We start from the raw sequence: 12,077 nt of genomic DNA, 5'->3' as shown, positions 1-12,077 counted from the left end.
AAAGCTGAAACAGTCCGTTGAAAGTCACAAAGCCAGTACGTGGCAGAGCTATGATTTGAATCCCTCTGAGCCCGAAGTTTGTCTTCTTCCTATTAAGCCACAATGCCCTCTACACTTCCTCCTCCCAACCTGCATGCCTCTACCACTCCATGCCATCTCAGCAGCACAATGTCTGTGTGGGTCCTGGGTTTGTACGGTGTCTTCCAGGCAGTGAGCTCAGAGATGACACTTAGCAAAGCACTTTCCTTTCTTTGTTGGGATTGAGACGGATTGTCTTACATGAGAAACCAACCACTCCGTATACAAAGCACACTGGTTAAGGGCAGGGGATTCCAGCCTTGGAGATTTCATAAACTAATAATATTAGTAAAATAAAACTGGGTTCTGACATAGGTCATTATCTTTTAATTTTACCAATTAAGACCATTTAAAAGAACACCATTCATACTCCTACTACTACTAATAACAGGCATAATATCCAATCCTTATAGAGAAAGTTTACCGTGTACCAGGTATTATTCTCAATCTTTCAATGAACTGATAAATCTTCACAAAAATCATATTCAGGGCTTCCCTGGTGGCGCAGTGGTTGAGAATCTGCCTGCCAATGCAGGGGACAGGGGTTCAAGCCCTGGTCTGGGAAGATCCCACATGTCGCGGAGCAACTAGGCCCGTGAGCCACAATTGCTGAGCCTGAGCATCTGGAGCCTGTGCTCCGCAACAAGAGAGGCCGGGATAGTGAGAGGCCCGCGCACCGCGATGAAGAGTGGCCCCCGCTTGCCACAACTAGAGAAAGCCCTCGCACAGAAACGAAGACCCAACACAGCCATAAATAAATAAATAATTAATTAATTTTTAAAAAATGGTTAAGATAGTACACTTTTAAAAAATCATATTCAGTTGGCATTATTTTTATCCCCATTTTGTAGAAAAGGAAACTGAAAACGAGAAATATTTTGTAAATTACTCCGGACTCTGCCAATGACCATTATAGTATACTCTCTCTCGTCTGTGTTTCACAAAAGCCTTCTTTATTTATTTTTTTAACATCTTTATTGGAGTATAATTGCTTTACAATGGTGTAATTTTGGGATGATTCGTTGCCTATTCAGAGATGTGGGGTACATCGAGTTGATTGTGGAGATTTAATCCGCTGCTCTTGCAGCCGCTGGGAGAGATTTCCCTTTCTCTTCTTTGTTCGCACAGCTCCTGGGGTTCAGCTTTGGATTTGGACCTGCCTCTGAGTGTAGGCCGCCTGAGGGCGTCTTTTGGGAACTCTGAGGTCTTCTGCCAGTGTTCAGTAGGTGTTCTGTAGAAGTTGTTCCACATGTAGATGTATCTCTGATGTATTTGTGGGGACGAAGGTGATCTCCACATCTTACTCCTCCGCCATCTTGAAGGCCCCCCACACAAAAGCTATCTTTAGAAGAAACCATCAAGCATACAACGGAAGCCCTGATCTCAGAATTTAGGAATAACCAAGTAAAAGCACAGACAGCTTGGGGTTTGCATCTTGGGCAAATTAAATGCTCTTTGTCTCTGTTTTTTGAAATTTAATATGAAAATACTAATATCTGTTGTGAGGAGTAAATGACTTAATATATACTGAGGCCTAACCCAGTGACTGGCACATAATAAGGACCCTCCCCAATACATACCAGCTGCGATGTTTATCATTGTTATTCCTTCTGGCACAGCCTTGCAAACTCATGTTTTGCTGGGAAGAAACTGAATATGGATACTACAGACTAGTCCTGTTACTGAGGTCAGATAGTTTCTGTGACTGACTGTACCCTCCAATTTCCCCCTCCTTGACTGAACTGAAGCAGGCAGAAATGTTTGGGCTTTACTTCCCATTGGTTGAAATTGTTGTTGCCATAGCAGCACTCAAGCTTTCCTTCTGAAAACCCTGGGGAACAGGTGCTTAAAAACTTGTTCTGAGACTTCTGCAGCAGCTGCTCCCAGGTTGGGTGGTTGCTCAGGTATCGAGGGTTAGTAAGGGTGGGAGGGCTCTGCAAAAATCATCTGCAGTGGTTCTCCCCATTCATCACCCAGACCCCAAACCTGACCACACCCCTGACCCTTCACACCCATTCTACCCATCTGGCCTCTCATTAGGAAGGTAAAGGGAGAAGAGGGACTAGGAAAGGCCAGTGGGAGGGAGGATAAAGAATGATTTGTCCTACCAATATGTGAGGATAAAATCCCAGAATTTTCCTTCTCATGTTGGAGCACAGGTCTCCATGAGGGAGTTCTAAATAGGATCTTTCCATGGATAATGACCCTGCTTCATTGGCTTGGTGTTAGAAGTCTTGTATTTGGCTCCAAGTCAATTCATCAAGAGCCATTTTACCAAAAGTCAAGACACAGAATGACCAAGTGAACAAGTGGGCCATTCTTTGAAGGATCAAGTTACTGTATGACTAATTTGCCAGAGCTTACCAAATTTACCAACTTACCAAAAACTTTTTTGTTGTTTTTTTATGTATTTATTTCAGCTTCATTAAGGTATACTTAATATACAAAAAGGCACATATTTAATGTATACATTTTGACAAGTTTGGACATATACATACAACCATGATACCATCATGACAATGTTATTTTTAAATACAGAGTTTGCTGTAGTTTTCTTTGGGCTAGTAGGCATGGGCAAGGACTGTGGAGAGCCAGTTCTACAACGTTCTGTGCCTCCAGACATGTCCCCCCGCCATTCTTCAGTCTCTCCCCAGTCTGGGATAGGCAACCCAGGAAGACTCTGTTCTTCTCCCAGCAAATCACCCTCTCCTCCACCCCTCCCCTCAGCTAAAACAACGTGAACTTGGCTGAGGGCCTCTTCCTGTGTCCTCACATAGCCTTTCCTGTGTGTGTGTGTGTGTGTGTGTGTGTGTGTGTGTGTGTGTGTGTTTTCTACCTGGAAGTTCCATTTGAAGAAGGCATCATGAACAAAGGTAAGGTCTATCTGCTGCTTTTATTTATTTTTATTTTTTAAATAAATTTATTTATTTATTTTTGGCTGTGTTGGGTCTTTGTTGCTGTGTGCGGGCTCTCTCCACTTGCGGCACTTCTCATTGCAGTGGCTGCTCCTGTTGCGGACCATGGGCTCTAGGTGCGCGGACTTCAGTAGTTGTGGCATGCGGGCTCAGTAGTTCTGGTACGTGGGCCTAGTTACTCTGGGGCACGTGGGATCTTCCCGGACCAGGGATCGAACACTTGTCCCCTGCATTGGCAGGCAGACTCTTAACCACTGCACCACCAGGGAAGCCCTACCTGCTTCTTTTAAATAAAGTGATTATCCTGGATCAGTGCTCAGGGACCACCACCTCCTGGCTTCAGGCAACACTCAACCAAGAGGCTCCCTTTCAGTGTTGAATTAGCTGGAACCAGGGTTCTCCCAAGGATGTTGAAGGTGACAAAATACACTTGAAGGCCACATCATCCGTCAGGTCTGAGCTGGGGAAGGACCTATGCTATGTTTTCTGCGTCTGGGGGTGGGGGAGAGGGGGTGAGAAGAGCCGCACGCGGGCCTAGACAGTCTCCTCTTGCGTTACCTTCGCAGAGGTAGGCCCCTCCCCCTCCGCTAGCGTGGTTTCTATCCCCATGTGCCCTCCACAACAGGGAAGGCGGTGAACAGAACTGGGAGAGAACCAGATGATGCCCTGCTCCCTCTCCTCCATAAAGCCCTATGAGTAGTCACTGCAGAAGTGTCCCTTGGAGTCCTCCTTGTACCTGAGCTGGTCACCATGAATGGGCCTCAGGCCTGCTTTGAAACACACTGTTCTCCCATTCGAGACTCCACACCACCCGTCTTGCACATCTAGGTGGTCCCAATGGGGCAGGGTGCGGGGAGCATGGGTGCTGGGGGAGAGGGTGGAAGAGAACAGGTGGGTCTGTGTAAACCCCTCATGGGCACCTGGGAAACTTCTGAGATGTGCATGGCCTATGATGGTGACTCAGGGCTGTTACTGCATGAAAGGAGGCCTCCTGGGCATTCGGTCTGAATGGTGCTGGCTTAGCAACTTCCATCAAATTTACTAACCCCATGTGACACAGAGAACAAATATGCAGAGAATTCACAACTTTATTGAAAGTACAAAAACATGGCCTGAAACAGTGGGTCAATGACTCTACTTCTATTTAATACACTTGGCAGGCATTTGGGGAACTGCTCTTGGTGGTGAGGTAGGCAGAATTTGAATCTGACTCAAAGGCACTTTGAAAAAAACTGTCACAGAGACCATTCAAGAGGAATCAGGGGCTGCTGAAGGATCGCCAATGGTAAGGGACCAGACCATGCCACATGAGGGTACCTACAGTGAAGCAAGGGTGGAAGAAGCCAGGGCGGAGGAGGCAAGAGCATAGGAGGAAAGGGCGGCATGGGTGGCACAGGCGGCATGGGTGGCACAGGTGGCATGGGTGGCACGGGCGGCATGGGTGGCCTGGGCGGCATGGGTGGCACGGGCGGCATGGGTGGCCTGGGCGGCATGGGCGGCATGGGTGGCCTGGGCGGCCTGGGCGGCACGGGCGGCCTGGGCGGCACGGGCGGCACGGGCGGCACGGGCGGCACGGGTGGCCTGGGCGGCATGGGTGGAATGGGCGGCACGGGCGGCATGGGCTGCCCGGGGAGCCCCGGCGGCAGTGGCTCCAGAAGAACGCAGATCCAATTCAGCTCCTGAAGCAGGATGTCAAAGCAGGGTTCACACAAACAGACGGCAACAGGGGGGCCTGGGGGCCCGGGGGGCCCGGGGGGCCCGTTTCTGGACATTAGTCCCCTCTGATTTCTCCTCCATTTGGCCCTTCTATTCCTAAACCAACCCTTCAAGCAGAGAGAAAAAGGGATTGATTAGTATATTGAGCATTTCATGTCAGACGTGAAAAATCGCAGCAGGGAGCTCTCGGTGCCTTGAAGATTTTAAACCGCATCAGGAGAAGCTGTTTCCTTCTTGCTAAAATATCTTAGGATATGTAGCTGAGGGCACTCCCTTCAGGCCCCCTCCCCCCCAAGAGCGAGCACCGACTATGTGCCAGGCTCTGGATTGGCATATGGCTTTGTCTCTCCCCTCCCACCTTTACTATTATTTCCCCCACTCTTAGATGCAGGTGGAGCTGACCAACTGCACTCTGTCCCTGCTGCTATTACTATGCCTGGTAGGTCTGCGTCCTGACAACTGACCATCAGCTCCAGCTGCCACTAATCCCTACTCATTGGGCAGGTGTCACCTTAGTTATGGGGGAAGTTGAGCATAGGAAAAAGTGGGTGCCTTTTAAAATCATACTGAGCGGAATGGTCCCCATTTTGAAAAACCCATCTTTGGTTATAGTAAATAATCAATAGGAGTGGGTTGGATCTTTAAACAACAGCTTTCCTCAAGGATGACTCAAAAGGGTCATTCATCCTCTGGAACCTTGGGATGGTTAAAAAGATGGAGATGGTGTTGTGAGGGAGGTGTTTGGTCATGGGGGGCCCAGGGACTTTGTGGCTTGTCTTGCTGGACACCGGCAGAGCTGAAGCCCTGGACACTGCCTTAATATCCGACTATAGGGGTAATGAATGTTTAGACTAACTCGGCCCAAATTTACTAAAGCTCTTAAAATCTTTGCCCAGACAAGAGTTTGGGGGAAAAGAGGCATACCATTGTCACCACTGTCAATTCTGCACTCTCCACCCTGCCCCACCCTCCAAACCTTCCTGGGCTCAGGACCAGGTCAGCTCACTCTGCTCTGGCTACGGTTGCAGGACCTTGGACCAGAGCCTCTGGTGCCCAGCACGGTTGCGCCCTCTAGGAGCTGCTAATCAACCAGGAGATCCCCATCCTGTTCCTTATGCTTAAGGCAAGAGGGTGCAACCTGCATTTTAGGAAGACAGCCGACAACCACGTGAGTGAGGGGTCACAAAATGGCTCCCCCCTAAATATCTGCCAACTATTAACAACTGAAAGTAAAGCCTGTCCTGTGGACTCCACTGCTCCCTCAGCAAATCAGTTCATGGAATTATGTCACATTTAGTATTTTTGGAAGTTTCCACTTGGCAAATTTTACATGAGACCAAGGGCCTCCGTTCTCTGTCGCCCCATTTTCCCTCTCCCATCTTAGTATTTGGGTCCTCCTGCTGCATGAATATGTAGTCAAAAAAAGCCAGTGTAATAGAGCTCATTTTGGGGGGTTCGAGTGTACCAATGGTCAAATCTGCATAAATATAAGCAATATGCAAAGCTGGCTATCTGAGGTTCAGGCTGACACTACTTCCATACTTCCAATACTGGTTTCATAAAACAACTCGTACTGTCTTTGCAAAACAAGGGAGGGTGTCCATTAAATGTTTCTTTGGGACATTCATGCTGTAGAGTTTGGAAATAGATGAAAACATTCTCCCTTTTTCTTCATTTGTTTCTTGCTGCTCTTTTTCCCTTCAGAACTCCACTAAGAGACTACTATGTAAACCCAGGAGAAGCAAGCCGCGAAAACGTCAGTTTTTCTTTTCCTCTGAGCTTGCTTTGCCTGCTTGAGAAAGCAGAGGCCTGGGCCTCCCAAGCCCTGGCCAGACCTGACTGTGAGCCCAGCCCGTGGCCTTAGGCTGCCAGCACTGCTTTCCAGACCCCACCACCAGCTCTGCAGCCCGTGTCCATCACTGCCCTCACACACGCTCTCTGCAGCAAAGCTAGTGAACCCATCCTGATTCTTCTTTCCTTCCTTCCTTCTTTCTTCCTTTCTTTATCAATCTTGTTTTTTAGAAAAATATTCCTTTTCCACAACAAGCGAAGCCACTGCACTGACAAGCCCGCGCACCACAACGAAGAGTAACCCCGGCTCTCCGCAACTAGAGAAGAGCCCACGCACAGCAAAGAAGACCCAACGTAGCCAAAAATAAATAAATAAATATATTAAAATATATATATATATATATTCCTTTGATACAACTTACTGTGTTCTATGGACAAATAATCAGCTTCTGTGCCATGAGCTACCAACTAGTAACCACTACCTGAGTGAATGAGCAAGTATTTCAAATTAACACAGGTAAGCGACTAGCTGAGAGCCAACCATTGACCATCACAACCGACTTCTTCAAAACCAATCCCTCATAATAGTATGAAAAGGGAAGAAAAAAATTCTTAGACATTAGAAATTGCTCAAAATAATATTCACTGATACATTTGGTAGTTTCATAATGTTGAATTTACGCAGTATCTCCAAGACATATATCGATAGTATCCAATTATTCTCAAACCCGTCCACCTTTTGAGGTCAGTGGAAATTTATTCAAATTTGTTCTTTTTGTTTGTTTTATTGTTTTATATATTTAGACAAATTCCTAAAGATTGCAAACCTTTCCCCCGTCTCCATCATAATGCACAACCTACTATGTTAGCAATGTTTTCAGACTGCACATCAAAAAATTTCAGAAAATTAAAATTTACGGCTGAAACTCTCTACACTGCTCTACCAAACACATAAAAACAACAGCAAGAGGACCAGGCACTTGGAATTTTAAGCTATTCCCCTTCCCATCAGTCTCATCTAAACTAAACATATGTTAATTGCTCATATGTTGTGTTCCGAGGTGAACTATTCCCTTACCCAATTGCCTGAATACTTGTAAATTCACTCCTTATACAAAGAGCTTATGCCTGGCTTTAAATTTTTTAAATAATTTAGTATACTTGAACCCTCTCCTAACCCAGCTATTTGGTGCATTAATTTGAATAATTCCCAAGTCAGAATCAGCCCCAACATGATTCCACAGAGGATTGCCCCCTAAAGGACACCAGTTTTGGAAGGAGTTTAACTTTACTGAAGATACATATATTCTGGCCCCAAAGCCCCAGAAGTTCAAACCTTATTTCCAAAACATAGACAAGGGTACAAAAACACACCAACTTGAGAATGTCTAGGACAAGGTATCCAATTCCTAAAGCAGGTTTTAGATTGGCTGCCCTGCCAAGTTGCTTTTTTCAGGTTTACTGACCCGTGCTCTGGCTTCAGTCACTCCCAGGCGTCTTGCAAGCTCCTTTCTGAGGGGAAAAATATTGCAAATATTCAGCATTTGACATTATGCATGAAATGAAATATACAATGCACATTTCATGCTATGTTAAAATGTTTATTCAGAGAGTAGCCAAGATGGTGGCATAGGAAAACCCTGAGCTTACCTCCTCCCATGGGTACACCAAAATTACAACTATTTACAGAGAAACTATTGATGAGAATGACCTGAAGACTAGCAGAAAAGATCTTCCACAACTACAGATATAAAGAAGGAAACACAACGAGATGGGACAGGAAGGGCCGACATGTGGTATAGTCAAGACCCACACCCCCAGGTTGACGACCCATAAACAGGAGGATAATTACAATTGCAGAGGTTCTCCCCAAGAAGCAAGGGGTCCAAGCACATTAGATTTCCTAGCTTGGGGTCCTGCACTGGGAAGAACGCCCCCAGAACGTTTGGCTTTGAAACCCAGTGGGGCTTACTTTCAGGAGGGCCAGAGGGCTGTGGGAAATAATAGAGATTCCACTCTTAAAGGGTGCACACAAAATCTCACATGCTCCAGGACCCAGGGCAGAAGCAGTAATTTGAAAGGAGCCTGGATCAGACCTACCTGCTGATCTTGGAAAGCCTCCCAGAGAGCCAGGAGGCAACTGGAGCTCACCCTGGGGACATAGACACTGGGAGCGCCCATTTGTTCTACCATGAGGACTCTGCTGCTGGCAAGCACCATTTTGGAATCCTTCCTCTAGCTCACCAGTACTGGGACCCGCCCTGCCCACCAGTCTGTTGACGCCATTCCCGGGACGCCCCAGGCCAAGCAGCTAGCCAGGCAGGGACACAGAATCACCCACCAACAAGTCAGTTGCCATAGGGGCTCCTGAGTCCCCAGCCGCCCAAGAACCAGACCCGCCCACCAGTGAGCCAGCAGCCTCTGCACTGGGCAGTGCCTGGCAGCCAACAGACCAGGGTTCCAGCCCCGCCTACCAGCACATCCACAGTAGTCAGCCCATTACAATAGAAGGGCCCATGCAGCCCATATAGAGGGCACCCCTGGAGCATATAGCTCTGGTGACCAGAGGAAGTGACACAATATATTTAACGTGCTCAAAGGAAAAAAGTCTACAACCAAGAATACTCTACCTGGCAAGGCTATCATTCAGATTTGAAGGACAGATGAAGACTTTTAGAGACAGCAAAAGCTAAAAGAGTTCAACACCACAAAACCTGCTTTACAAGAAATGTTAAAGGAACTTCTCTAAGCAAAAAGAAAAGGCCATTACTACGAATAAAAAAAGAATGAAAGCGAAGTTATAAGCTTTTGCACAGCAAAGGAAACCATAAAGAAAATGAAAAGTCCATAGGCTCACGAACTGGGAGAAAATATTTGCAAACAATGCAACTGACAAGGGCTTAATTTCCAAAATATGCCAATAGCTCATACAACTCAATAACAAAAAAACAAACAACGCAATCAAAACATGGGCAGAAGACCTAAATAGACATTTCTCCAAAGAAGACATACAGATGGCCAACAGGCACATGAAAAGATGCTCAACATCACTAATCTCATATCTGGGCATATACCTGAAAAAGATGAAAGCTCTAATTCGAAAAGATACATGCACCCCAATGTTCAGAGCGGCACTGTTTACAATAACTAAGACATGGAAGCAACCTAAGTGTCCATCAACAGACAATGGCTAAAGATGATGTGGTATATATATACAATGGAATATTACTCAGCCATAAAAAGGTATGAAATTCTGCCATTTGTAACAACATGGACGGACTTAGAGAGTATTATCCTAAGTGAAGTAAGTCAGACAGAGAAAGACAAATATTACATGATATCACTTATATGTGGAATCTAAAAAACAGTACAAGTGAACTTATTTACAAAACAAAAACAGACTCACAGACATAAAAAACAAACTTATGGTTACCAAGTGGGGGGATAAATTGGGAGCACAGGATTAACAGATGCACACTACCATATATACCAGATAAACCACAAGGATTTATTGTATAGCACAGGGAACTCTATTCAATATCTTGTAATAAACTATAATGGAAAAGAAAAAGAAAAAAGAATATAGATATATACATATATACATATATGTATAATCTAATACACTGCTATATATAAACCTCATGGTAACAACAAACCAAAAATCTATAATAGGGGCTTCCCTGGTGGCACAGTGGTTGAGAATCTGCCTGCCAATGCAGGGGACACGGGTTCGAGCCCTGGTCTGGGAAGATCCCACATGCCATGGAGCAACTAGGCCCGTGAGCCACAATTACTGAGCCTGCGCGTCTGGAGCCTGTGCTCCGCAATACGAGAGGCCGCGATAACGAGAGGTCCGCGCACTGCGATGAAGAGTGGCCCCCGCTTGCCGCAACTAGAGAAAGCCCTCGCACAGAAACGAAGACCCAACACAGCCATAAATAAATAAATAAATAAATAAACCGAAAGTTAAAAAAAAAAAAAGCTGCCTTATTAAAAAAAAAAATCTATAATAGATACACACACACAAAAAGAGAAAGGAATCCAAACATAACACTAAAGATAGTCATCAAATCACAAGGGAAGAGAGCAAAAGAAGAAGGAACAAAAAAGAACTCCAGAAACAATTAGCAAAATGGCAGTAAGTACATACCTACCAATAATTACTTTAAATATAAATGGAATAAATGCTCCAATCAAAAGACAAAGAGTAGCTGAATGGATAAAGAAACAAGACCCACATACATGCTGCCTACAAGAGACTCACTTCAGATCTAAAGACTCAGACAGAAAGTGAAGGGATGGTAAAAGGTATTCCATGCAAATGGAAATCAAAAGAAAGCTGGGGTAGCAATACTTATGTCAGATAAAGTAGACTTTAAAACAAAGACCATAACAACAGACAGAGAAAGACGTTACATAATGAACATGGAATCAACCCAAGAAGATATAACAATTGTAAATATATATGCACCCAACATAGGAGCACCTAAATACATACAGCAAATATTAACAGACATAAAGGAGAAATTGACAGTAACAATAATATTCAGGACTTTCACACCCCACTTACATCAATGGACAGATCACCCAGATAGAAAATCAATAAGGAACCACTGGCCTTAAATGACATATTAGACCTCCATTAGGTCTAATATCTTAATAGATATTTATAGAGCATTCCATCCAAAAGCAGCAGAATACACACTGCTCTCAAGTGCACACGGAATATTCTCCAAAAAACAAGCCTCAGTAAATTTAAGAAAATTGAAATCCTATCAAGCATCTTTTCCAACTATAATCCTGTGAGACTAGAAATCAACTACAAGAAAAAAACTTCAAAAAAACACTAACATGTGGAGGTTAAACAAAATGCTACTGAACAACCAATGAGTCACTGAAGAAATCAAAGACAAAATAAAAAAATACCTGGAGACAGGGCTTCCCTGGTGGTGCAGTGGTTGAGAATCTGCCTGCCAATGCAGGGGACACGGGTTCGAGCCCTGGTCTGGGAAGAACCCACATGCCGCGGAGCAACTGGGCCTGTGAGCCACAACTACTGAGCCTGCACGTCTGGAGCCTGTGCTCCGCAACGAGAGGCCGCAACAGTGAGAGGCCCGCGCACCGCTATGAAGAGTGGCCCCCACTTGCCGCAACTAGAGAAAGCCCTTGCACAGAAACGAAGACCCAACACAGCCATAAATACATAAATAATTTTTAAAAAGTGTTAAAGGCCCAATAATCAAGATAAATAATATTTAAAAAATAAAAAAAATAAAATAAAATAGCATCAAGGGCCTCCCTGGTGGCGCAGTAGTTAAGAATCCACCTGCCAATGCAGGGGCCACGGGTTCAAGCCGTGGTCTGGGAAGATCCCACATGCCGCGGAGCAACTAAGCCTGTGGGACACAACTACTAAGCCTGCGCTCTGGAGCCCGCGAGCCACAGCTACTGAGCCCGTGTGCCACAACTACTAAAGCCCGCGCGCCTAGAGCCTGTGCTCTGCAACAAGAGAAGCCACCGCAATGAGAAGCCCCCACTTGCTGCAACTAAAGAAAGCCCATGTGCAGCAACAAAGAC

General features: G+C 45.4%; 1 long non-coding RNA gene across 1 annotated transcript; it reads left to right on the top strand.

The window, feature by feature from the left end:
- Positions 1–4,733: 4,733 nt before the first annotated feature.
- Positions 4,734–11,780, top strand: LOC309652111. The gene is made up of 2 exons (XR_014258589.1): positions 4,734–10,351; positions 11,613–11,780. It is a non-coding gene; the product is annotated as an uncharacterized lncRNA (long non-coding RNA).
- Positions 11,781–12,077: the final 297 nt, after the last annotated feature.

Source organism: Balaenoptera physalus, assembly GCF_965194825.1.
Source record: "Balaenoptera physalus genome assembly, chromosome: X".
In the NCBI taxonomy this organism is placed as follows: domain Eukaryota; kingdom Metazoa; phylum Chordata; class Mammalia; order Artiodactyla; family Balaenopteridae; genus Balaenoptera; species Balaenoptera physalus.
Note: the sequence above shows the minus strand (reverse complement) of the source record. Positions and strands in the feature narration are given on the sequence as shown.